Here is a 26,523-nt window from a genome sequence, read left to right as displayed (position 1 = left end):
CTGGGTGCCACACTACCTCTGTCACCCCTGCTGAGGACATTCTTTTTTCTCTTCTTTTGTTTTTTCAAGTGCTCAGCAATTTAAATATTTTCTAATATTCACCCCTCTGCCAACTGATCCAGTGAGTAGAACTCCAGACACACAATATGTCTTGCACGCAACGTCTCTCTGCACCTGAGTCAGAGGGTGTCTATCCACAGAGGACAGGCGGTCTGATCAACAGTCTGTCCCACCACCGGATAAAGGCAGGTGATTACTCCTTTGTCACATTATTCCAGAAAAAAAGGGAAAAGAACAGGATTACCTCCCTGTTGTTTCCTTTGAACTAAGACGTAATTAGAAGTTCTCAGGTCAAAGTTTATTTGAAGAGGAGAAACGGAGCTCTATACTGAAATGTTCTAGCAAAGTTATTCAGCACATTCTGAGCCTTGGGGACCAAGCTGTGGGTTCAGAGTGGAATGATCATGATACATTTGTCCTTCTGGGCTCAGGGGCCGTTGGGCAGACAGGCACTTACGGTGGGACAATATTCTGAGACATTAGCACATGCTGCCTCCCTTTCATCCCCTCTAATTCTTTGTACCCATTTCACATCTGCCCCTATTCAGGGAGCGCATACCTTACACTCAGGAAGAGAACATTTAGAGCCAAGAAAAAATTACTGGGAGAAGATTCCAGAACAGGCTCTTGAAACACATAACAGCAGATTTCTTAAAAACCAAGGCTTATAATTGCAAGGGTCTGGAATTTTTGAGACAGAAAGTGCTTTCGTTTTCTTTCAGTTTAAAATTTGGCTTCACAAATCAGAAGCCCCTGTGCGGGGTGATTAGTGGAAGTGGTTGACTTCATCCCCTTGGGCTGGGGAAGAACCCAGTTGCAACCCAGACTTTGCACATTGGATTGGTAAGGAGAGGTGGAGAGAAGAGAGTGAAGCATCTAAGAAGGCCTCCTAGCGTGCCTCAGGATGGGAGCGATGGAAGTTCAGATGTGTGTGCAGGGGCCAAGATCAGAGGGTACCTGTACCCCATTGCACACCTGAGAGCCTGGGAAGGAACCACCTTGGAAAGACTCAGCGCTGGCCTGGAGGCAGGGCAGGTGGGGCAGGTCAGAGCCTTCATCGATGCCTTGAGTTCAGGGCTGCCAAGGGACTGGTGTGGCCCTGCCACCGGGAAGGCCGAGGGGCACCAAGCAGGACTCAATCCTAGGGTAGGTAGGTGCCCGAAGGGCTAAATATCTGAATCTGAAGGGAGTCCAGATGCTCCTGCCTTCCGGGGTGGTGGGGCTCAGCCATGTGGAATGGCCATGATAAAATGGGCCAGCTAAACGCCTGCTGTCTGTGCCCTCACCATCTCTGCTCAGTCTTCCCTTTGCCATGGAGCTCTCTGCTGCATGTCCTGGCTGTGACCAAGCCCACATACAGGGCAGTCCATGCACTAGGCAGAAAGCATCATTATACTTGTTTTTGTACGTGGTTGGTCTGTCGCATCATTTGAGCTCGATCACTGAGACACAGCCAGAAACCCCAGTCTGCAGTGGAAGGTAACCTTCTCAAAAATCCTTCAAGGAAGATATTTTCCTCTCATTTTTTACAGAAGGGAAAATTGAGGCTCAGGGAGATGCAGTAAATGTTAAAAATCTATACCTCCAGCCCAGAAACTTGTTTTGCTATCTAGGTTCATATGTTCTCCTGCCTCTTGGATATGGCCACCATTGATTTATTCAGTGGCACCACAAACTCAACATTTCCAAAGCTTAACTTATCACCACTGTCATCCAAACCCGTTCCCTCTTTCAGCTGATTATCATCCATCCATCCATCCATCATCCATCCATCCATCCATCCATCCATCCATCCATCCATCCATCCACTCATCCATTTATCCTCTATTCACTCAGTTATTCAAATCAGAAACTTGGGTGAATACCAAGAATGTTAGTGATGGGTTCAGGCTTGAGTTTGAACTTTGCTCTGCATTATGTAATTTCTCTCACCTCTCCACGTATCCAGCTTGGTTTCAATTACTTCATGTGCAAAATGAAGATCATAATACTGAGTCAGACATCTGACATGGATAATAGCACTCTCATTACATTGCATGTTTGATAGCATGGAAAAAAGTGTGTGTGCATTACATAGCATGGTGTTTGACACTTAAACACCACTGTGATATTTAATGAGTGATTATTATCATTACTATTTGTATTAATATTTATGACACATATACCTGTGTAACCCATGAACCCCAAAACACTCTGTCTATGTCGATTTTTGCACATATACATGCACTGTCTGTTCACAAGCTAGCATGTAAATATGCCCACAAACGTAGTGGTGTGTGTATGTATAATAGTTGGGCAGACAAGTCGACTAAAGAGCTTGGCAGAGGAGTCTTTCATTCTCTCCTGGGGGCAGGCCTTGCAGGTTTCCATTTGTGTAGAATTTTAGATATTATTTAGAATGTTAGATACACAGTTTCAGGTATTCACAGTTTCAGGATGAATTTTGGGGTTGTGAACTTAATTAATATTAATAAGAATTACTGACTACTCAGTGTTGACTATGTGCTGGGATTATATAAAGTGCTTTATATTTGTCAATCGTTTAATCTTTGCAATAACATGGGAGGGTAAGGTTTGGAGTCTTTGCATCACAGGTGAAGAGAGTGCCATTTAGAGAGGGTAAGCTCTGGCTCCTGGTCACACAGCCTGTGGTGGCACAGCTGGGATCCTAATTACAGAGCTAAGCTCTCACTCCCACCCTGTGTCCTCCTGTCACTGGGAACCAATTGTTATTTATAGACACCTCTGCCTTCAGGGTCCTTTTCAATCAGTAGCTGTTGGTGGTTTTCCAACTCTGCATCCCCAGGGTCACAATAGCAGTCTCATGTCTCTTTCTGATCAGGGCCAGCTGTTGCTAAGTGATGGATTTTCCGGGTCTCTTGCTTGGCCAGGAGGTTAGATTTCACATCCAAAATGGCATTTGAATAGCACTTTGCCTCCCACAGGACCCCAGAGCCACTTACCAAGTTTGTCTCTACAGGGGCTGACTTGCAGGCCTCATTACTGTCTGGCAGCTTGACTGAACACCCCGTTCTTGGGGGTCCCAGAAAAAGCAACGTTGGGCAGTGTCCCCCCAGCACCCCTCTACTGAAGTGGGGTGGGTAGAGGAGGTCACAAATGAACCAAAGTAGATCTATTTCAAAGATACCCAATATATACAGAGGGTGCCAAGAAAAATGTATACACATTTTAATAAAGGAAAAAACTATTAAAATTATAATGCTCAATATATACTGATAACAAAACAAGTCACATTTGACTTCTGCAATTACAAGAGGTGCTCAAACTGGTTCCATCAGTGTCCAGACACTTCTGATAACGGCGAACTGCTGCTTGAGCAACGTCGACAAAGGTGTCCGCTTGTATACAGTTTTTGGTACCCCCTGTATATACATTTATATCACCCCAGCTCTCCAAATGAAATGAGATAAAGAAAGCTGTATTACCAGAGAGCATCTCGGGAGAGAAATGGTTTAAAGATCTTTGTTTAGCCACAGTACCTACAAAGTTGCCCTCTAAGTTGCGTGGGTCCATCAATTTATTCATTTACTAAATGCATCCTCCATGAAAAGCACCGTTGTAATGGGCTCCCATGAAAAATCCCACCTAATCTTCACCACAACCTTATGGCAAGCACCATCGTCTCCATTTTAAGAGGAGCAAACACACTCAGAAAGGTGAAGTCGCTGGTGTGAGGCCATGGAGCCAGAGAGTAATGGAGCTGGATTTTTGAACCCATGCTCTTGACTGCAAAATCTGAGTTGCAACCACTCTGCAAAACTGCCTCTGACACCAGCTTGATGAGGAAAGATGGTTGGGGAAGGGCATGTCTTGTGGCTGGGGGTCAAGGGGAGATTTGGGGAGGTCGTGTCCAATGGGGACTTGCGAACACACAAATATTGTGTGAAGTGCGATGTCATCCTGCCCCGGGACGCCAGAAATCTTGAGTTAAAACTCACAGTGAAAATGTCAATATGTTTGGTGTGATAGTGTTTTGGGGGGAAGCTGATGAGGCAGTTGAGTTTGTGCTGGAATTGGCAGGGGGTGAGGCAAAGCTGCCACCTGGGTCCTAGGAAGGGTGCCAACTGGGTGGAAAGGACACCGTTCAATCCCATTGGACTGTCTACCCCACAGTTAAGTCTCTTCAGTACCAAGAGGCTGGCACATGGTTTCCTCCCCTAGAGAAGCTTTTCCTAAGTAGTTTAAACTCAGTGGGAAGTTCATGACATCTGAGATTTGGATTCCGTTTAAGTGTCATCAGGAGGAGGGTCACACACACACACACACACACACACACACACACACACACACACACACACCCGGCAGCCCTCCAGCTCCTAACAGTGGCAAGCACTTTGGAAAGATCTCTAAAGAGACTCTGGGGGTTTATGTACATTTCTCTTACAAAGCAGCACTTGTCAGAAATAAGTGAATCAGCAATGCATGAATTAAAATCCTCTTGAAATCCAGATGGATTTTAAGATTGAGGATGATAAATGGCTTCTCCAAAAGCGAATACGGCCAAACCGTGGCAGGTCCTGGGTTTTGTTTTGTTTTGTTTTGTTTTGTTTTGTTTTGTTTTGTTTTGTTTTGAGGCCATTTCCATAGAAGTCAAAGTATCCATTAGAAAAGTTTTTAAAAATCAGGAAGTCATGAAATAACAGGCTTTAGAAAGCCCTGCAAATCAGTTTGAACTTTTTGTCTCAATTACTCTGTTTGTATGAAATCCTCGTAGATGGCTTCAGAGGTGATTTCAGGGTTTCCCCAAGACAGGCCTTGTGACTAAGTCAACGCCAGTCCTCTCTGATTGTTTTAGAATAAAACCCAGCCGGACAAAGGGCTGCTGACACTATGAACAGCCTCTTCTGGTCTATTTATTTACCAGGGCGTATCCACACGCAAGGACCTGCCAGTGTTGGGATGGAGGCGCTCTGTAATTTGTGTCCTACACACGTCTGAATGCACCGAGAGGGCGATTCCAGGATCAATCCCGTTTGCTCCAGCCTCGTAGCTACACAGACTGCCAGCCGGGCTCCAAGGGCTGAGGTGACAATCCTGAGAGGGGCTGCAAAGGAGTGCCCTGGACACTCTGGGGCGAAGACACTCCCTCGTCTTACGGCCCCACCCTGCCAGCGGGTCCAGCTCTGTTCAGTTGGAATCCTGCTGCCCAGTGTGCAAGCAGGGGGCCGCCTCAGGCTGTGACTCAGTGACACTCTTCCAGTTACGTTGGAGAGGTTGGTTCGGTTTAGGAAAGAAGGACTGACTGACCATTTACCAAGCCCTGCTTCAGTCGCCTTTATTTATGCTGTTTTATGTAATCCCCCTGAGAGCCCAGAGCAATAGGAATTATTCCTGTTTTTGATAGAGAAATTTGGGGTTTGAGGAGAATAACCACTTGTCCAAGACCTTTGGTTCCCAGGTCTCTGGAACGCAGGCTGCCTCTCAGGGTGAGTGTTGGGGCAGATTCCAGAGCTATTGTCCTCGTAGGCAGAGACACTTAATACCGCAGGGGACGGGCTGGCCAGGGAAAGCATTCATTGAGTGCTTACTGTATGCCAGGGAACTGTCCCGCGTGCTTCACAGGTAATAATAGATTTCTTCCTTAGAATAGCCCAATGTTTTATCCTCCTTTTTTTGGACAATTTTGGTAGGGATGCTATGAGCATTCATGCACTAGTCTTACTGTGGATACCGGCTCTCATTTCTTCAGGTTAAAACTTAGGAGTGGAATTGATGGGTCAAAGGGTAGATGTACGTTTAATTTTAAAAGAAACTGGAAACTACCTCCCAAATCGGTTGCATACTTTACATTCCCGCCAGCAGTGGGTGAGACTTCCGGTTTGGAGGCTGAGCCGCTAAGCGTAGGCTTGGCTGCCTCTCCAAGGGGGAGGCCAATAGACATTGGCAGTTCAGTGAGTTCATACAGGTCAGAAGGGATGGATTTGGCTTCGGCAGAGAGGACACCTGCTGGGCTGGGGGGAATCCATTATCAGCTCTTCCATTTCCTTTTCCTACCAGAATCTCAGGGGCGACACCAACAGTGACTGTGCAACCAGTGTGTGTATCACGCTGCCGGGGCACCTGGCGCCCTGGTGAGCCCTTTATACATATAAGTATGTGAACGCTCGGTGCCCTTTCGGCTTTGGAGGGAGGAGCTGTGTTCATCTTTATTGTCTAGATCAGGAAACTGAGGCTCCGAGGAGTGCGTGATTCACCCGCAGGCACTTGCCAAGGGCAAAGCCAAGACCGGGCCCCTCTTCTACCTGCCTTCAGTCTGAGCATTGGTCGCTGCACTCTAAAATCCTCTGCTGCAGAAGGGGACAGGTTGGGAGAACCGGGGCAGCTTAGAGGGGGAGCTGAGCACGCCACAGTACATTACGAGTGGTAGAACATTTTCTGTGTCTACGTCTGTAATTGCTTCAGGCTCCCTTTACAAAGTCTTTAGCAACGAGGTTACCGAGGAGATGTGGTCCTAGGATGCCTTCTGTTTGTTACAGATTTCCCAGGAACCGGGGCCCCTTGGGCTGTCAGGATCTCAAGGCAGGGGCAGCGTCTGGTGCGTCTCTGCAGCCCCAGGGCTCGCCTGCCCGAAGGTGGTGTGCGTGGGGCTCAGCAGTAAAGGAGAAATGGTAGGGAAGGGGTCGGCTTCAGCTGAGGTGTGACTCGAGTCCCAAAGGGAGACAGAGGCAACGAGCCTGAAGACAAGTCAGGGTCCAGAAGTAGGTTTCCAGGGACACAGGAGGACACTCCTGCGGCCAGACAGCTGGCTCCTACCCAGGGCTGGCTGCAGCCACTGGGACCACAGTTACGGCGCAGAGGAGCGGGAGGAGGGTGGGCACAGACTTCGTTTGGAGGGTTCAGTGAGGGGTGTCAGTGTGCGTGGAGCTGTCGCCTTGGCTCTCCCACCCTGTAAATGGCTCCTCCTTGTTTCTAGGCTCCTTTAAGGGTTTCCCACCCACTTGGCCGCCCCCCACTAGGCCCCAAACCTGAATATACCCTCTCCTCCTTCTCTTCCTCCTTCCTGACACCCCACGGAGCCCAAGTCCTGTCATCTCACATCATCACCTCCCTCCACATCTGGCATCTGGGCCTTTGCCCCAGGTCAGGCGTTCCTCCCCTGGAAAGCTCAGGCACCAGGGTTTGTAAAGAAATATTTCTAAGCAGCTGCTGACAACACGCCCCCAGCAAGACGACAGACCTCCCACTTGCAGAGTTTTTACCAAACCTTTAAAGGTTGCAGTCTTTTACCCTGCAATCATCCCACAAAAGCTGTCAGGAACATCACGGAAAATGAAAACCTGCAATGACAAAATTCACACAAAAGAAGGCTGCCAATCTGTGCTTTGTGGGGGGAGTTGGTCCGGGGACTAGACTTACTTTCACAACCAGCTCATTGCCCGAGAACGCAGCCCTCTCACACTGCGGGGCGTGTACTTCTCCCTCTTGACCCCCGAGGGGTGCCCTGTAGGATTTTAAAGACCTCCGTCGTTCTTGGGAGACAATTTTGCTTCAAATTCCACCTGGGCGGCTGTGTGACTCTCCTAAGTCACCTCGATGTTTGGAGCCCAGTTTCCTCGCGTGTAAATTGGAGATGTCACTAACCCCTTAGACTTGTGAGGGGTGTGTGTGGTGTAATAGGGGAAAAGCCCCGCACAGGGCCTGGGGAGTAGACACTCAGCAATAGATGAGGCTTCCCTTGTCACCTGTGCCTGACGTCCCGCCGTCTGTCCATCGCTCTTCAGTTAGGAGAGGCGTCCATAACAATGGGGCTGAGAACAGCGACCGGTGTTCAAATCCCAGCTCTGCCACTTCCTAACTGTGTTGTCTTGGGCAAGTTATTTCACCTCTCTGTGCCTCCATTTCTTCATCTGTAAAGTGGGGCTAGCAATAGTACCGAACACTTAGGTGTTCCTGTGAGGCTTAAATGGTTATGGAAGAGCCTAGCACATTGTAAACTCTCAATAAATATTAGTCATTATCGTAAATCTGTACCCAGACAACACTGAGCGAGTGCTGACAGCAGGCCCAGCAGGGCCATTGTGAAGGAGGCTGCAGGTAAGCTGCAGGACTTGTGCACGGGCCTTGGAGCAGCCCAGCCTGAAAGGACTTTCCCGTGATCTTGGTGAGCTCACCCTAGCAAATGAGTGCGTCTCATGTGGGTAACGCGGCCTGGCAGTAGTGCGATGCGGTCCCCGCAAGGGGAAAAGCAGACAAATAGACCCACGTTCACATCCCAAGCTGTGTGACATCAGACAACTGGCTTTACCTCTCTGAACCGCGATGTTCTCCTCTGCAAATAGGGAGACTGATCCCTACCTGTCAGGGCTTGTTGAGGATGGTACAGAATAAGGGCTAACCCATCAAAGATGAGCATCTTTCTTCTCTTGTTCACCAAGCCACGTCAGCGTTCTCAGAGATTGTTAACTAGCTGACTGCCGCCGCCCTAACCACACAGGGGCTGGCTAGTGCCAGGTGTATGGGGGGGGGGTTCTGTGCAGGGGGGGTGCTGCTTCTGAGAGCCGAGAAGAGCCGCTGCTGAGTCATGGCTGAGGAAACTGCCTGCTACGGCTCCCTACCCAGACTTCCTCTGTCCTTAAATTGTTGTACCGCCTTCTTGGTTCTGACTCTCCAGCAGCGTCTATGGCTCTTTCGTTCCCCAAGGGAGTAGGTGGTAGGGCTCTAATTTCAGCTTCTCAGTATCCTGAGGCGCCCTCACTTGGTCACAGAGTGTCAGACCCAAATCTGAAGGTGAGAGGTGTTTTCCACCCTCACAAGCAGGACCCTTATCTGTGGTGGTTCGTAGAACCCCAAATGACCATACGCCTCATGGGCTGGAAGGAGCTGGGTGGAGATGAAGTCCTCGTCATGTGACCGGGTGCCACAAACTGCATGCCCAAGCCCTGACTCATTCTTACAACAAGGCAGTGATATGGGCAATACTGCACCCCTGTGTGGTAAGTGTGGGGCCTGAGACTCAGAAAGATGACACCACTTCTCCACTAGCACACGGCAGAACAGAGATTTGAGCCGAGGTCCTTTCCAAAGTGCCATACTCGTAGCCGTTACACAATATAGCTTCTCGCCGGGCTTACCTGGTTCTGGAGCCGTGCTTCTCCAGGGGGGTGTAATCATGTCATGGTACGTCTGTCAACACCTGCCATTTTCACTCAGATAAACGAGGCTCAGAGAGGTTATGGGACTTATCTAAGATCACACAGCTAGAAATGGCAAAGCCTGGAGCTGCAATCAGGTCTGTCTGACGCCGAAGTCCAGGCCGTCACCACTAAGCTTCACTGCTCGTCACCCCCACTTGCTGGAAGAAGGGGCTGAAACTGGAAGCAGCCATTGCTCTGCAGCACCAGTTAAGATGCCTGGGGGGAACGTCCTAGATGCTGCCCAGGTTGCGGCCACCAGCTGGGCTCTCCCCCCAGTCAGCAAGGTAGGTCAGAGCAGGTCCTCGGGGATTCGTGGAGGTGCGGTGGGGCTTTGGGGGAGCTAGGGTGACTCACTGCCCTTCAGAAGGACTAAGGGGGAGTTCGTGGGTGTCTGGGCTGCTTATGGGAACATATATTAGGTGTCTCTTATGTACAAGAGACCCTCGTGTACCCGCACTGGACCTTTAGTTCATTGATCCTCATGTCCACTCAATGAGGTGAGTAGAATCATCTTCATTTATGACAAAGAAGCCAGGGCGAAGCTGAGCGCCTGCCCAATGCACACAGACAGTGGAAAAGAGAAGAGAGGCTTTCGGACTGGCGCCCCCAAACCCAAACTCTCCACACTCCCCCTGAGCACGCCTGCAGTCTGGGTAAGAGCAGACAGGGCCTCTGGTTATTTTGTTTTATTATTGATTTCTGCACTTCTGCTCTTGACATGTTTATAGGCTCGGCGAACTGGGGTTCAGTTATTTCATTGGCCTTCATTTTTGTGTGCAAGGCTGCAGTTCCCCAGGGTCACGCTGAGTCGTAACCTGCTCTGTGACACTTCCAGCAAGAGATGGCAAGTGTTGTAGACACTTCACAGGGACCCCGCCCATCTCAGCAGTCTGCTGGCAAGCAGTCCCACTTACACACAGCCCTGTGCGCCCCCTCCCCCTGCAGCTGAGGTCTGTTTCTTTCAGCAGCGAATACCCCTCAGCCATGTATATATATATATATATATATGTATATGTATATGTATATGTATATATATATATATATATATGTATATATATATATATATTAAAATTCATGCTAACAAAAGTGTTCAATCTCTTTGTGCTGTTTGCGGTGACTGACATTGTTTCAAAGCAGATTCAGAAATAGTCTTGGTCCTGACATTTATGCAGCAAGTGGGTGTTGTTTGTTGCTGAGCAATTAGAACATAGATTAACATAATATCATTCCTCAGCTTTAAAATGTGAGCGAGAGAGTGCTCTGCGACAGGTTCCCAGCGCTCACCCAACCCGCTTCCTTTTGTCTTTCTGCCTTTCCTCCTCCACACCCATCCACCTACCTGCCTTGAAATAGTCAATTTCAAATTTTCAGCTCAAGAAAGTTTGTGTAATCTAAGTCATGAAAAGACATGTCTTTTACTCGCCCTGCAGAAGCAACCCACAGTACCTGTATTTGTAACCAAAAGGGCATTTGTTTTGTCCTTGGAAATTGTGTGTGTGTGTGTGTGTGTGTGTGTGTGTGTGTGTGTGTGTGCGTGCTCACATGTGTGTGCTCACTCCTTTCTGCATAGTTCCTCTGCTCAAAACCCTGCAAGACACCTCAACTCACACAGGATCAAAGCCAAGTTCCTTCAAATCGCTCAGTGTGTTCCCCGTTGTTTCCCTAAACTCATCTCCCTCCCAACCGTCCCTCTGCCCTGATGCTCCGAACACACACCTGGTCCTCACACCTGAGAAGTTCCCGGCCTTCTGGTCCCTCCTCCTGAATGTGTTCCCCCACTGTCCCCTTGGCTTTCTCTCTCTCTCACCAACTTTGATGGCACACCTGCCCTCGTCCCTGGTCCATCCCTTGCTATGGCACTTTCTCTGTCCCCTCCTTCTTTGTTTCTCTCCTTGTAAACCACTAGATCATTTACTTTTTTCCTTGTCTGCAGGCTCAGCAAGAATGTCAGCATCAGGACAGGGGGGACTTGTATCTGTTTTGTTCGCTGCTTTGTCTCCTGTTCCCAGATGGGTTTCATGACCCATGATCACCTAATGCCACTCCCTTATCCTGGAGCGTGAGAGCTGGGCTGTGGTGCCAGATGGGTTAGGATTTGGACGCTGCCAATGTCACCTTAAGTGTGGTCCATGCCACTCTGACCTCAAAGACGGTTGCCACCACATGTAATGGCCATGATCGCAGTTGCACTGGGGAAATTTGCATGATTTCAGGGAGTAATCCCCCCAAAATGGGCTGTGGAATTTCTTTATTGTCTAGCCTAAGTAACTTCCTTCCATTTCCTGCATCCCAGATGGGTCACAATCATTGGTTCAACACCTAAATATCTGTTGTTTCCATAAATAAACACACATAGAAATAAGTAAAGATGAAGATAAAAACGTGATGAAAAACGCGATGTGGTTTTAGACAGTTGGTGATCAGAGAAATTGGACATGTGGGGTCTGTGTCTGACTTCTAGATACAGCTGCAGATGCCAGGCCTATAAAGAGTTTGGGGTTGACTCTGGGCCCGTGCGGAAGGTGTCCCAGGGCGCAGGGCCCTTCCCTCTGCACCAGAGAGACGCCTGTTTCAACATTGATCCTCTAGGCTGAGCCACGGGGGGAAGTCACTAAACCTCTCTGAATCCATTTCCTCACCTTTGATACAGGGATGGTAATGCCCCCTCTTACCCCTGCAGAGTTGTTCACAAGTGTTCCAGCAGTGTGTGCAAAGTGCCTGGTGTGTAGCGAGAATGTGGTCTGTAAGTTACTGCGTGCTTATTGGGCGCCAGGTGCCGTGCGAGGGCCATCTTAGGCGTTCTCGCACCTAAGAGGAATCAGTCACCTGAGCATGTGCACACGTACGCATCAGTGAGAGTCCCACCTCTAGGAAGGTGTCCCGAGGACGTCATAAAGCGTATGTGCAAAATTTTAGTTTTACAAAAAGGAGAGATCATTTTGACATGATGTGTGTTAGTGAAAAAAACCCCAGAAGTGATCAATGTCCTACAACAACGAGAATGCTTAAAGAGACTGTTGTACAGCCATGAAAACAGTGCTGCAAGCAAAGAATTAAGGATGTGGGGGTGGGGGTGGGGGTAAATGCACAGTAATGGTGAGTTTTACAAATCAGTTTACAATTTTGTACAAAATGGATGACTTGGTTTAAACGCGCAAGCTCATGAATATACGTCCACAGGAGGTGAATAAAGTGACCCATGTGCAGTGCTAGTGGTGATTATGTCAAGATTTGGGTAAAATCGGTCATTTCTATCTCCACTTTTGTACATATCCACATTTTCAGCTTCTTTACAGTAACCATCTGCGATTAGGTAATACAAGCCAAACAACACAGAAGTTACTTGTAATTTAAAAATTAAAGTGGTGGGTACACTCACATCTTTTTGATGGCTGGTCTAGTGTGAGGCGAACGTTTTGTAGGCAGAGCTTTTATTGATTCTGTGTGTATGAGGCGGGAGAGACCCAGAGAGTCAGGATTTTGCCCAAGTTCAGCTTGAGGCCAACTTCCTGCCAGCCCCCCTGCCCAACAAGGAGCAGAATTACAGAGAAAACGAGATGTGGTTTTCTGGTTAATCTGCTCTCAGAGAAATTGGACCCGAGACGTCTATACCCAACTCTTCCCGTTTTTCCCCCCCACCCACTGGGAGACCTGGTTGTCACACTGTCCCATCTCATCTGTGGCAGGGCCTCAGGGGTGTGAAGAGAGGTGAGTAAAGCACATTTTGGAGAGGTTCAAATATTTCCAAAGATATTGAGTGCCTGGCTCAGAGAGGGACGGGCATTTTGTTTTTGTTTTCCTGGAAATACTAATTCTTTGGTTTTGTATGTTCATGTATCTTTTATATTTTTAAAATTATGAAATACGTCACATATTTATATGAACAGGATTTGCATATATGTATTCTATGACTTGCCTTAGTGATTCATCCATGTTGATGCAAGTAGCTATAATTCATTGATTTATCACTGCTGTATTCTGTGTTTCCCCGAAAATAAGACCGGGTCTTATATTAATTTTTGCTCCGAGACACATTAGGGCTTATGTTCAGGGGATGTCATCCTGAAAAATCATACTAGGGCTTATTTTCCGGTTGGATCTTATTTTCAGGGAAATGCGGTACTATTCCAGCATGCATCTACACCATTATTATTTTATCTATTTTATTTTTGTGGGACTTTTTTTCTCAGTTTTTTTCCTATTACACAAAATGCTGTTATGAGCACATGTGTTCTTACACATACAAGAATTTATTGAGTACATACCTAGGAATTAAATAAAAAGATTTAAGAGGTATATGATTCTTCAAAATCACTAGGTAACACTAAATCTTTTTCCAGAATGGTTTTATTAAATTACACTGTCATTAGCCTTTTATGACAGTTCATACTTCTCCTTGTTTCTTATTAACTTTGGTATTTCCAGAATTATTTTTTTTACATTTTTGCCAATATAGAGGGGTTGCTTATAATTTGCACCTTTTTATTACCGCTGGTTAAGCATCTTTTCATTGACCTGTGAACTACTTTTCAAATCCTTTGCCTATTTTTACTGGTGGCTCGTTTGTCATTTTGTCATTGCTTCATAAGCAGCAGTTCTCAGCTCTGCTGAAGGTTATATGACCTGTCTGTCCTACAGCCAGCACAAGCTGTCTTAATTACTGCAGCTTTAGAGTAAATCTGGAGGTAGTGTCAATCCTCTAATTTCACTCTTCTTCTTTAAGACCATCCAGCTCCCCAAGTTTCTCTGATCTACACACACACACACACACACACAAAATAGAATAACCCACCACTTTCTAAAATGAAGGAAGATAGAAAGAAAAGGATAAAAGGGGGGGGGGGGGGATGCCTGATGGCACTCACGAGCATTTATCCCAGAGAAATGACAAGTTATGCTCGCGAAAAAACCTGTACATGACTGTTCTTACAACTCGACCCATGCCAGCCCCAACTGAAAACAACGCAGATGTCCTTCGATGGATAAACAGTTAAACCGTGGTACGGTCAGACCGTGGAATGCTACTCAGCAGTAAACAGACATGGACTGCTGGTACTCAATTCCAGGGGCTGTCCAGGGAATTATGCCGAGGGAAAAAGCCAGCATCGAAAGATCAAAAGTTTCCGTACTATATGATTTCATTTGTATAACATTTATAACATGTATGTTTTTAGGCCCGAGATTTCTGCATGGTCTGTTACAACTCTAACTTGTAGTTTATTTTCTTTTCTCTGAATTCATGCTTTGGGTTTTTTTTGGTTTTTGTTTTTGTTTTGCCTGAGGATTTCCTTTACTTTTTCTCAAGCTCAGTCGTATGTTTTAAAAGTTGCTTTTTTTTTCCTTAATTCAGATTTTTATTTTGGTATGTGTATTTTTCATTAGGACGACTTTTTTCCAAGACATCTAGTCTGTCTTATTGCCGGAAATAGACGTTTTAAATTTCAATGTATCTTTTTCCCATGAAAGAGGACCCAGTTGGGCTCTGTATATGGAGACTGGATCTTAAAAGGTCAGAAATGTTGATTATCATGAGACAGGTAGAATATAGCCAAAGGCCTTTGTTCCATTTGGGGGGCTCTCATGGGCTGGACACCTCTGTTCTTAGAGATTTTACTGGTGACGTCCGTGGTGACGCTCAGAGCGGAGTCCATGGTGAGGTGGCACACAGCCTGGTGGCCAAATAAATCAGCTCAAATCTATTTAGCGACATCTTAGCTCTGTGACCATGAGCCAACTGGAGTCCCTCATTGCAGGCAGTTTCTCTATACATTGGATATAATAACAACACACAACTCATGGGGTGCTGTGAAGAATAAATGAAATAATGTATTGGAAAGGGCCTGACATATAGCAATTATTGAATATGTGGGAAATAATAGTAATAGTAACAATAACAACAGACACACCTACGAGTAGGTGGTCCTCTTCCTGCAGTAGTGGGTAGACCAGATAGGCCTGTGCAGAGCCACTCAGGGAGCAGCTAAAGATGCCTGTGTAGCTCCGTTCGGTGTCTCTTCAGACCAGTCTCTTCCTAGTCTCCCTGGTGAAACGAAAGCAGCTTAGGATATCTCTTTATGGGATGAATGTTCTGGACTGTGTCTGGATTGTGTTATGAACTGAAATATTGGTTCATGAGGACAAGCTTTGTCACCTTTTCTACTGTTTCCCAAACAACTAGAAACAGATTTGGGCCTGTAGCAAGTGCTCACCTAATGTTTCTGGAATGACAGGGTGGTAGAACAATTTCAGTCAGCAGTTCCCAAGCTTTCTGTCCCCACAAATCCCAGCACCTTCCCCTGTGGAGACCCCCTGTGTTTTAGAACATCACCACTACCAGCCAGCTGGAGTTTGGGAAATACGCAATAATTTAATTCCAATATTAAATTAATGCTGAACTCTGCCACTGGAGAGACTGATTTGGTGGAGGCAGCCAGTGCAGAGTCCCGATGCATTCATTGGTGGACACAGCCCGATTTCAGAGACTGTATTGTTTCCTATAGGTTTCTTGTACAAATAAAAATTGCCTGAGGGTCATCTTTACAGTCTCAAAACCCAAAATGTTTTAGATCATGAAATCTCACAAACTTGGACCTACCAAATATTTCTCTTGTTGTCAATGACCCTCAGTTTAGAGGGTCCCCTGGGGTGATAAGTGATGGAATCCTGTGCCTTTTCTACTCACTCTTGGACCAGGTACAAAATTGGAGGTGTACAATGATAGAAAGGAAGGAAGGAAGGAAGGAAGGAAGGAAGGAAGGAAGGAAGGAAGGAAGGAAGGAAGGAAGGAAGGAAGGAAGACACAGGTAGATGGGATTTTTAAAAGCCAGAAGGAACTAGATCAAAATGTTAGCAGCTCTTAACCATATTACTGACTGTATTCCCTGTGGCCACAGATGTTTGTCAGATTTTCTGTGGAGATCACATACACAAATGTTGAATCACTATGTTGTACACCTGAAATTAGCGTATTATTTGCCAACTATACTTTAACTAAAACAATGTTGGCAGTTCTTACATCAGAATTCCGGGACTGGGATTTTTTTCCTTCTTTTCTGCGTGTTCCTTATTTTATGCAATGTATGCTGAGCATAAACGAAACCCTTCAGCTCCCAGGAATACTTAGGGAGTAGGGGTGTCCCTAACTGTCGTGTGGGTCCTTCTGTGTCTTGAGCTGTACTCACAGCCTTTTGCCTGCTGTCTGGGAAAAGCTCTTTTCCATGATTCACCTCACTCCAGAGGCAAAGTGGCTTCTTCTTTCAAAAGGTGCTGCGATTTAATCACAAATATAATTGCTGCTCAGAGAGATCGGTGTTTTGCTTCCCTCACATTCGCTGTCTCTCAAATCAAACTGTTCAGTGAATCATGAAGCAAGTCAGTATGATAGAAAGTCTACCTGCTCAAAACCCACCTCCGGGAGCTGCTTTTCCCGGTATTGACGGAGCTTGATGGAAACACACCGGCCCATATCCTTATGCTACAGCGCGTGTCAATCAAGGCTCAGCAGCTCAAGTCCTCTCCTGGTTAGAATGAAGGAACTAACATTGATCGAGCACCTGCTTCAGGCCTTGACTTCAGTGCTTTCCATCCAGTATTTCATTCATAACTCACATAGGAGAGGTGTGGGCATTGCCAGGTTCAGGGTAGGGAGACTGAGGGTGGAGAGAAGTTCAAAGGTGTGGGGCCAGCAGTGTGACACAGTGGCTGCTCTCTCAGCCCTGACGTCAGCTAGACAAGGCCTTGAAAGTCTGCTCCGCCCTAACGGTGACCTCAGGCAGGTGGCTCGACTTCTCGCAGCCTTAGGTCTCTCACCTGTAAGGCAGGGAAGACGAACAGACCCACCACCTTCGCGTTGTTGTGAGGGGTTTATGTACCATCATAGGCACAGTGACATTTAAGCATTCTTTTCACAGGACTTGTACATTTCCCAATTGATTTATTTCTAGACATTTTAGGTTTCTTTTTGGTATTGTGAATCGGATCCTTTTTTCCCCATTATGTTTTTCATTAGTTATTGCTTGTCATTTTTTTTTATGTTAACTTGTGTACATGGGAATGTAAGCTCTACTAAGGGAGAAACTTTATTATGTTCATCCGTGTCCTAAATTCTTAGGAAAGTGCCTGGTATTCGTTAAATATTTGTTGAATGAATGGATCTGGCCAACTTACTGAATTCTCTTATTGTTTCTTATGGGGTTTTTTTCCCAGTTGATTCTCTTGAATTTTTATAATAGTGGATGGCAAGTTGTCTGCCACTTGTGATGCAACTTTCCAAATTTTATACTTTTTATGTGAGACAATGTTGGTCTAGGTGACATCTGTGGTGGTTCTGCAGTAAGTAGGAATGCTTCTAATGCTGTGATATTTGGGGGGGTTTTCTGGTAGCTGCCTTTTTCCAGATTGTGAAAGTTTCATCCTACTCCAACTTCCCTGAGGTTTGGTTTTGATTTTATTTTACTCTTTTAAACCAGGATCGAGTGTTGGATTTCTTATCTATGTTTCTGGCATCTACTGAGATGATCACCTCGTGCTTCCCCCTTTGATTTGGTGACGCCATTTCATTAGCTATGAAAAGTGACAAGGATATGGAACTAGACCTGCATATGGGAATGTGCATATGGGATAACGATTTTGAAAATGCACATTAAATAACACACACCCGATGGCAGCCATGGAAAGACGTTACTGTTATTCTAGGAGGGGAGGTCGTCCACCCATCAGCCACACCTTCCTAGGGCTACCGTCACCCTGAGTCGGAGAGGTTGCCCATCTGCCTCGTTGTGTGACAAGACATTTCCTGGGTCGTGTGGACGAGGGGGCAGAGTGAGCAGGCATGAGGGTCCTTCCTTCCAGGCCTCTCAGTTGTCTCGGTTCCACTCCAAGGGCCAGGGGCAGTGAGCAGAGTTGGCCATCCTTTGTCTCTGGCAGACACTCCTCTCTTCCAGGAGGCTGCACAAGGAAGTGGAGCCAAAGCGGGCCCACGGCAGGGCAGTCATCTCTGCCTTCTCTGTAACGTCCTTGATGTGACCTCAGGAGATGGGAAGAGCCGAGCGTTAGGAGCCTCACTGCTTTTAAAGCTTTTTCAGAGGGAATCAGTTCCCTGTGATGCATTTGATTTCTGTCCTTTGTGTCTATCTCCCTTGGGAATTCCGCCGTGAAGAAGGACAGCTAGAAGGGCAGGAAGTGGGCGTCCCTGGGTTCCTGACAATACCAGGGGTTTTAAGAGATTTTGGAGTAAGTTACTGTAGTGACTGGAACAGTATCCACTCCCTGCCAAAGACGTGTTCAAGTCCTAACCCCAGTAGCTGTGGATGGGAGCTTATTTGGAAATAGGACCTCTGTCGATGCAATTAGTTAAGGACTTTGACGTGAAACCATCCTAGGTGATGGGCTCTGTATCCAGTAGCTGGCGTCATTATAAGAACAGCGGAGGACACACAGGGACACAGTGGAGAAGGCCACGTGAAGAAGGAGGCATTGCTTAGAGGGATGTAGCCACAGCGAAGGAACACCAGGATTGCTAGGGAACACCGGAAGCCAGAAGAGGCAGGAAAGACACTTCCCTACGGGCTTGCGGGGAGCGTGGCTCTGCTGACACCTTCATGTCAGACTTCCGGCCTCCGGAGTGTGGGAGAATAAATTTGGGAGAATAAATAAGCCACCCAGTTTGTGGCAGCCTTGGGAAACAGATACAGTTATACTAAGTTTAGTGTTTACTTTGGAGAATATTTTTTGCTACCGTAACATAAATAATCACATTTAAAAACTTAAATACAAAAAAAGTTATAATTTAATAACAGAGAAATTTTAGTAACTTTTTTTTATGACTAGCTATAGGGAACTGGTTAAATAACTTATACATCAACTTATTGAATATAATTCAACATATTCTACGGTTATTACAAAGGATGGTTATTAAAACTATCTAACATTATAAAGAGAGAATATTTATTCCAATGTTAAACAACCAATAAATAAAATACGTTTCTATTTGGGATATTTATAATGATATCTGCATATATACAAAGACTGGAAGACAATACAGAGGGATGAAAATGACTCATATGATAAAACAGTAGAATTATGTGTAATTTATAAAAATTTCTAGGATTGTGATAAAAAACGTTTTCATAATGATTTAATTAAAATTCTATGACTCTTTTTCTTAGGAGTATGAAATAAGTATAGAACAAATGTGTCATAAAACAAAATGTGTCCAGAAATCGGCAAAGAATTGTGTCACTAATTTACAAACTCACAAGGAAAAAATAATGTTGTAAGGCAAAACTATATTCAAACATCACTATCGCCCAGGCTGGTCTTATTTAAAAAGCACATCCAAGAAACACACTCTGCTGCTTCTTTCCACCTGGCGCCAGTGGGCAGTACCCACCCTCACCTCAACATGCCCCCCGGGCCTGAAAATGCCTCCCCTCCTGTTCTACCCCCCGTCAGAAATCCCTATCATGACAGTGCCATCCTGTCGTTGTGACGGTGCCATCCTGTCGGGTGAAGGCATCGCATCTCTGATGTTGGTTAAATCAGGGTGGATATTGTGTCTACTGTCATATTCTCCTATGAAGTCACTCCGTTAACAAAGCGCCCCTGAGCAGGGAACGGGTGAGAAAGGGTCCTTACCTCTTGGGTCTTATGGAAGACTTATTGGATAACAAGTTGTCTTTTATGAAAAGCAGAGACCGGCTCTAACTGGGTGTTGGGTGGGGGCGATTTACGTGATCCGTGGTGGGAGGAAGCTGACTCAATTTCCAATGGTGAGGGGCGCATGAAAGACAAGTTGGGGGGGTGTAAGAGAAAAGCCCACCTGACAGTTTTATCCCAAAGCTCTGAAATCCAAGGTGAGTTCAAGTAAACACACTTCAATATCAAAAATTGAAAGATAATTAGTTCTCTTAAAATAGTTTCAAATGTAGTCTTTGATATTTTATACATATATATATATATATAAGCCATTTATACTTACTCCTCCACACCCTTCAAGTATTTCAAATCAGAAAAGGTTTTCCTGTACTTTTAATTCTACGATATCGCTCTAATGCTTGTTCTCTCTGAAAGGACATAAAAAGTGGAAACCTAAATTACTTTTCTGACTTCTGTTAAGAAATTAGTTTGAGGATTCCAGTTGTTTCTCAGTTGGTCTCATTACACACTTTATTGAGCACCTATTATGTGCAAGGAATGAATCTTGGGGAGCAGTGCATCTGACATCGACCCTAATCTTGGCAAATTTAGACTAGAATAAAATACAAGACAGAGGAGAGGCGTCAGGCGGACTTGAGCTTGACCTCATGAAGTCCTGGATAACGTCACGTTCCCGGGATTAATTTTAACACTGGTTTCAGGAATTCTCCTTTCCCTGCTGGGCAGGCAGAGAATGGCACCTGAGAATGGCACCCCAGGCAGAGGGAACCGCATGACAAACACACGAGTTTCAGAGCATCCGGTTGGCGCCCACAGGGGCAGGCACTGTTTTCCCCACTCTGTGCCCCAGCAGCTCACATCATAGGTGGCACAGGGCAGGATGTCCTCAGGACAGAGACCATGTCTTGTTCATCCAGGTGTCCCCAGGCTCAGTCAGAGTTTGGTGCCAGGTTGCCACTGCATAAGTCTTTGTCACAGTTACAATGCAATCAGAGTCTCCAAATCCATGGTTTTCGGGGCCAAAAAGGTAATGAAAATGAGTGGAGCCAGATGAGTATAAGACATTAGAGAACGGTGGGGACTGGGGCCAACAGAAGAGTGCCGCCATGTTGGAATGTGGGCCTGTGTTGCTAGGTTGTCTAACTTTTCAAGTGAAGTCCAAAAACATCGAAATGTGTATGTGAAATGTTCAGATTTTTGACATGTCCGAAGACCAATGAATATACACCAAGGACCAGACTGCTCACGGCCCACTAGTGTGAGGCCCAAGAACAGCGTGTATAGTGGAATATGGGAGATAAGACTAGAATGGTTACTTGGGGCTACATGCGAAAGAACCTGGAATGTTTGCCTATGAAGTGGTTGGGAGCCTCCAGCGTTTTCCAACAGGGAGGTGACAGAGACAAATCTGTCCCTGGAGTGGAGGAAATGGGTGGAGGAAGGGCGGAACCCAGAGGACGGCAGACTGGGAAGCTGGTGGAGTATCCAAGTGAGAGACGACAAAGCATAGCTGCTGGGGAGCAATGGGTGGACGGCCCGAGGAGGAGAGACACGTAGGAGCAGAAGTGGGGGCCTTGGCGAGCAATGGATGGAGGAAGGAGGAGGTCGTGCGGTTGCCTTGGGCCTTGTGGCCTGGGTAACAGGGTGAATGAGACGTCATTTACAGGACATGCCCTGTCCCCTCTTGCACACACTCCAGACAGTGCACCTGGTAGAAGTGCTGCCCGCCTTCTCCGAAACTCTCGCTCATGCACTTCCTCTTAGAGTGTTGCTATTTTTCATGCGTCCCCCAATACCACCCCCAAAGTGAATCCCTTTGTCTTTCTTTCCACCTCTCCCCCTTTCACTGCTCCATTTCCTTTACCGAGTTGCCATTTCAACCAGCTCCTCCATGTGCCTTCCCTCCTAGGGCAGCCCACCCACCTACCTTCCTCCCGCAAATGAGGCTTTTAAAGCTAATTACCTCAGTGTTTTGATCCGGCACACAAGACATGCACTTAAAGAAGTGAGACCAAGTGACTTTGGCCTATTTTTAGTGGCTGCAGTTTGTAGGCTGTGGCATCTGTTGTCACAGCTCAGAGACCAGATCCCCTTGCCTGAGGATTTGTAAAATCTGCAGTTAGTTAGTTAACAAAGGGGTTCACCTGGTGATAAAGCCATGTCCTGTTGTGTGGGGGAAGCCCTTCCAGCCCTCCCTGGGGAGCCTAAGAAATCATCAGGAACAGGAATGTAAATAGACAGCAAAGAGCAAAGGCAGACACATGGAGGACACATGTGAGTTACCTGCCCCCCACCCCCAACTCTCCAGATGAACACTTGAGGCCCCAGGGTCCGTCCCCTCCGCTCTTAGAAGGAGTCAGTGAATGCGAGAAGGGAGAAAGTGATTGGTGGGTCACGTTCTCTTGAGAAGAGAATGTAGATTCTCCTTCAAACCAGGCTCATGCTCAGATCTAAGGGACCCCGTCCCTGAAACCAGGGGACTCGCCGCTACTGGACAGCGGGCTTTCGCCCCTCCTTAAGGAGAGCTAGAGCCTCATCCTTAACCATGGAATACTTCTCAGCAATTAGAACGGACTCTTGGTACGTGGAATAGCACGGAGGACTCTCAGATGCCTTCTGTCGAGTGATGGAAGCCAGCTCAGAAGGCCCACACTGTATTTATATGATAGCCTGGAAAACGCACTCATAGGAGGAAAAATCAGGCCAGCAGTTGCAAGGGGATGCGAGTAAAGAGGCGGTTAGAGTTCACAGAGCACAAGGCAGTGTCTGAGGTGAAACAGCAGCCACGCAAACCCACCTCTCAAGCAACATTCCTTAGCCATGCTAAATGGGGACCAGGGAGGTGGCCCAAGGCCACACAGCATAGAATAGCAGCTGCAATGCTGGTGCCAATCCTCTTGGAGCGTAGGACCGAGGCTTACGGCAAAAGCCCGTGAGACCTGCTTCCCAGTGACAACCACTCGGACTCTGGACCAGAGAACTTCTGCTTGAAATGCAACCACTAGCTTGCTTTTGCACATTCATTGAAATAGCCTATGACTGAAGGACATAAAACAATCTTGAAGCCTGAACTACCCACAATGCCTTGGGTGGGCAAAGTCTGAATGTTCCATCACTACAAACTACAGGAACATGCTACCTGCCTGACGCCACTGTGTCGGAAAGGAGGTGGCCTTCAGACGCACTTGGTCTAAGCGGTGTCTAGCTCTGCAGCAGTGTCCTATTATCCGGTTGATTACGGGTGACCTTCCCTGCCACGGGCTGAGGCCGTCATGCTGGGGAGCCCTCAGCCTGCTCCCCAGCTCACGTCTCCTCCTCCGGAAAAGCAAAGCGGGGTCCCGGGTGCCCGCAGACTTCCCACACAGCCCAAATGCTAGTCTTGAAACACCACAACAGATCTGTCAGTTACCTAAGACACCTATCTCTTTTATGTCTGGCCTTTAATGAAACGACGACTGCTCGCTCTCTCATGGCAGCCATTTTTTCTGTTGTGGTGGTTATTTTCCCTAACGGGGAGAAACAAAATCCGTTCTGATTCAGCTCAGTTCTCCTGGACAGAATATGACAATCAAAAGGGCTGTTTGCTGGGCTCTCCTTTCCCCGTTTGGCCAGACTCCTCCAAACTGGATTTCAGAATTCAGAAGTAGGAAAGCAAACACTGCCTCATTAAAACTTGGGTGCCTGTTAGATTCGTTAATCATCTTGCCCTAATACTCCCTGATGTCTGCTCATTGCTGTTGATCACTGGCTGGTGGGAGGGAGCCACCGGCTGTCTCTGCTTCCCCTGAACCCCTTGTCTACCCACGTCCAGAGCCTACAGTCGACCGTGGGCCCCAGGGTGGGGTGCGCGAGATGGCAGTGGGTGCTCTGTCCTGTGGGCCTCAGCTGCTGAGCAGTTCTGTCTTGTGAAGGTCACGGGCCTTCTTACCAGTGCAGCACCGTGATGGTGACCTGTCACTGAATCTCCACCAGTGTTTAGTGGGAGCTCCCCATTTTACAGATGAAGAAACTGAGGCTCCGAGGTGGCTTGCCCAAAGTCATACTTCTGGGAAGAGTGAGGATTGGAAGTCGTGGGTGTGGTACCAGCAGCCCGAGCAGCACAGGGAGCCCCAGCTCCTCTGTGTCCCCTCTTTCTGCCCATCAGTGGGCTGCTGGGAAGACTGGCAAGAGTGGGGACTTTGGATGAATGAAAATCCCAGCTCTGCCCCTTTTGGGGGGATCCCTACCCCTCAGTTTGATCATTTACAGATCGGGGATAATATATTTCTCGCAGGGCTATGAGGGCTAAATGAGAAGCCATAGGAAGTGCCTTCTACACTGCAAGTCACAGATTCTCCACACGTGGCGATTTTCTTCAATCACCCCCTCCCTCTAGGTTTCAGGGGCACTTTCCTCTCAAGGAAAAGTCTGACAAATTTCTTCAGACTGAGTGGCTGGACCCTAATGCCCAGTCACTGGCCTCAACTCCCTTCCTGGTGCAACGTTCCAATGCAGCGTTCCTGGCACACACCAAGCCCCAGTGCCTTTGCACAGGCTGTGCCCACTTCCTGCTCAGCCCCGACCTCCCCTCCACCATTACCTGGTGAGCTCATACTCATTCTCCAGGCTGAGTTCAACTCTCTCCACTGCTGGGAAGTCCTTCCTGATCCCACTACTCAGAACTGTGCAGTTGTTTTCTCAGACTCCGGGGAAAGCCTGCTGACAACAACGACAACAGTGGAAATGGGCCAGCCCATCTCCTGCTCTCTCTCTGTCTCAGTATGCATTTTTGGTACTTAGGAAACTTTGTTTTTGAATTTTTGTTGTAATACTTATGCATTTATGTAATTCCTTAGTTTCCTTTTTCTTTCTCTCCTTTCTCTCTCTCTTCCCTTCTCTCTTTCTCTCTCTCTCTCTCTCTCTCTCTCTCTCTCTCTCTCTCTCTCTCTCTCCCTCTCCCCCACCCGCCCCCTCCCCCCTTACTGTCTATTGGATCCCTACTATGAACAGGATTGAAATTTGCTAGATCTGTGGTCTCACCTAATGACTTGACTGGGACTGAAAAGCTCACGTCCAAGCCGACTCTTGGGGTTGTTGACAGCTTTTGTTTTCCTCAGGTTATTGGACTGACAGCCTCAGTTCCACATGACACCACATAGCCCTCTCTATAGGGCTACTCACAACATGACATCTTGCTTCTCCCAGCATGAATGATCCGAGAGAGAGAGAGAGAGAGAGAGAGAGAGAGAGAGAGAGAGAGAGTATGTGCATCCATGATGGGAGTCACAGCTTTTTTATAACCTAAACTTGGATGTGATATTTCATTGCTTCCGCTGTATTTTATTAGTTAGAAGTGAGTCAATAGGTCCAGCTAAGACCAAAGTGAAAGAGATTACACAAATGCCTGAATACCAGGAGGTGGGGATCCTGTGCGGTCGTCCAAGAGACTGTGTACCACACCATCTTGTTAACTCTGGAGTCCCAAAATGATATAACTCTAAACAAGTTGGAGAATTTAACTTTATTTCAATAAGGCCACCACCTCCATGTTTCCACCTGAATTGATTTCCTTCAAATGCAGAAATGACACTGTCTTTGACTTATTTATACTGTATTCCCATTTCCCCCTCATCTTGTTTTCTCTTTTAGTCTCTGTCTCTGCCTTTTTCTTTTTTCTTTTTCTTTTTTTTTTTTCACAATCTCCCTTCACAGGGTTGATGAACCTTAAGTTTTCCATCAGTACAGGAGCCATTTCATCCTGAAACAGAAAGCTTCCCCTGGGTTTGGTGACACTGCAGCTCGTTGTATGACATACATGCTTGTTGTTCTCTCTTATCTGTGGGTTCTCTATACAGGGAAATTAGGGAGAGGACCATGTTTCAGACAAAGTTTCTGAGTCACTACTTTGTCTCTGACCTTTTCACATACCTCTCATCTTTACGACGCTCTAGGAGGTCAATGCTATGTTGTGTTCTACAGACGAGGGGACTGGCAGGTGACTTGACCCAGGTCACACAGCTGGTTAAGTGGCTTGACTAGGACTCAAAAGCAGATTGGGGGGGGGAGAGGATGAAGGAGACTCTCGATCCATTCTGATTCCCACTTACTTACTTCTCTGCTTAATCACTAGAGTGACCTAACACGTGTAAGGCAGGGCCTCGGAAACGTGTGTTCCTAACAAACACACCAGGTATTTCTCATACTGGTGGTCTCTTTGAGAACTATCCTTCTGGTGCAGTTGTCTTTTTTTTTTTTTTTTTGTAGATGAGGAAAATGCTCAAGGCCATAGAATGAGCTTGTGATGGGAGCTGGAATCCCAGTTGGCAAGTTTCTTGAGTCTCAACCAAGGTTCTTGCCAGGCCCACACAGGATTCTGGAGGGCAGAAAGGCACAGGTCTGCAGCTTCGAGAATTAACGCACAGCTTGGGAGATAATAACAGGCTAAGAAGCTAACAAGTCCTGTGCAGGACGCACAAGCTGAAGTATCTATCCCTGGGAGCACGGAATGGGCCCACGTCTCACTGAGGACACACTCGGCTCTACTTACTCTTCCCGGTGGCCCTGAGAGATAGTAGCTATTATCCAGCTTTACAAAAAAGGAAAGTGAGATCCACAGAGAGAAAGTGACTTGTTTAAGAGCATACTGAAAGTAACAAGTGAAAGAGCTCAGAAA

Source organism: Rhinolophus sinicus, chromosome 5, assembly GCF_057876585.1.
Source record: "Rhinolophus sinicus isolate RSI-liver-muscle chromosome 5, RSI-T2T, whole genome shotgun sequence".
Taxonomy (NCBI): Eukaryota; Metazoa; Chordata; class Mammalia; order Chiroptera; family Rhinolophidae; genus Rhinolophus; species Rhinolophus sinicus.
The sequence above is the reverse complement of the archived record's forward strand: the minus strand, read 5'-3'. Positions refer to the sequence as shown.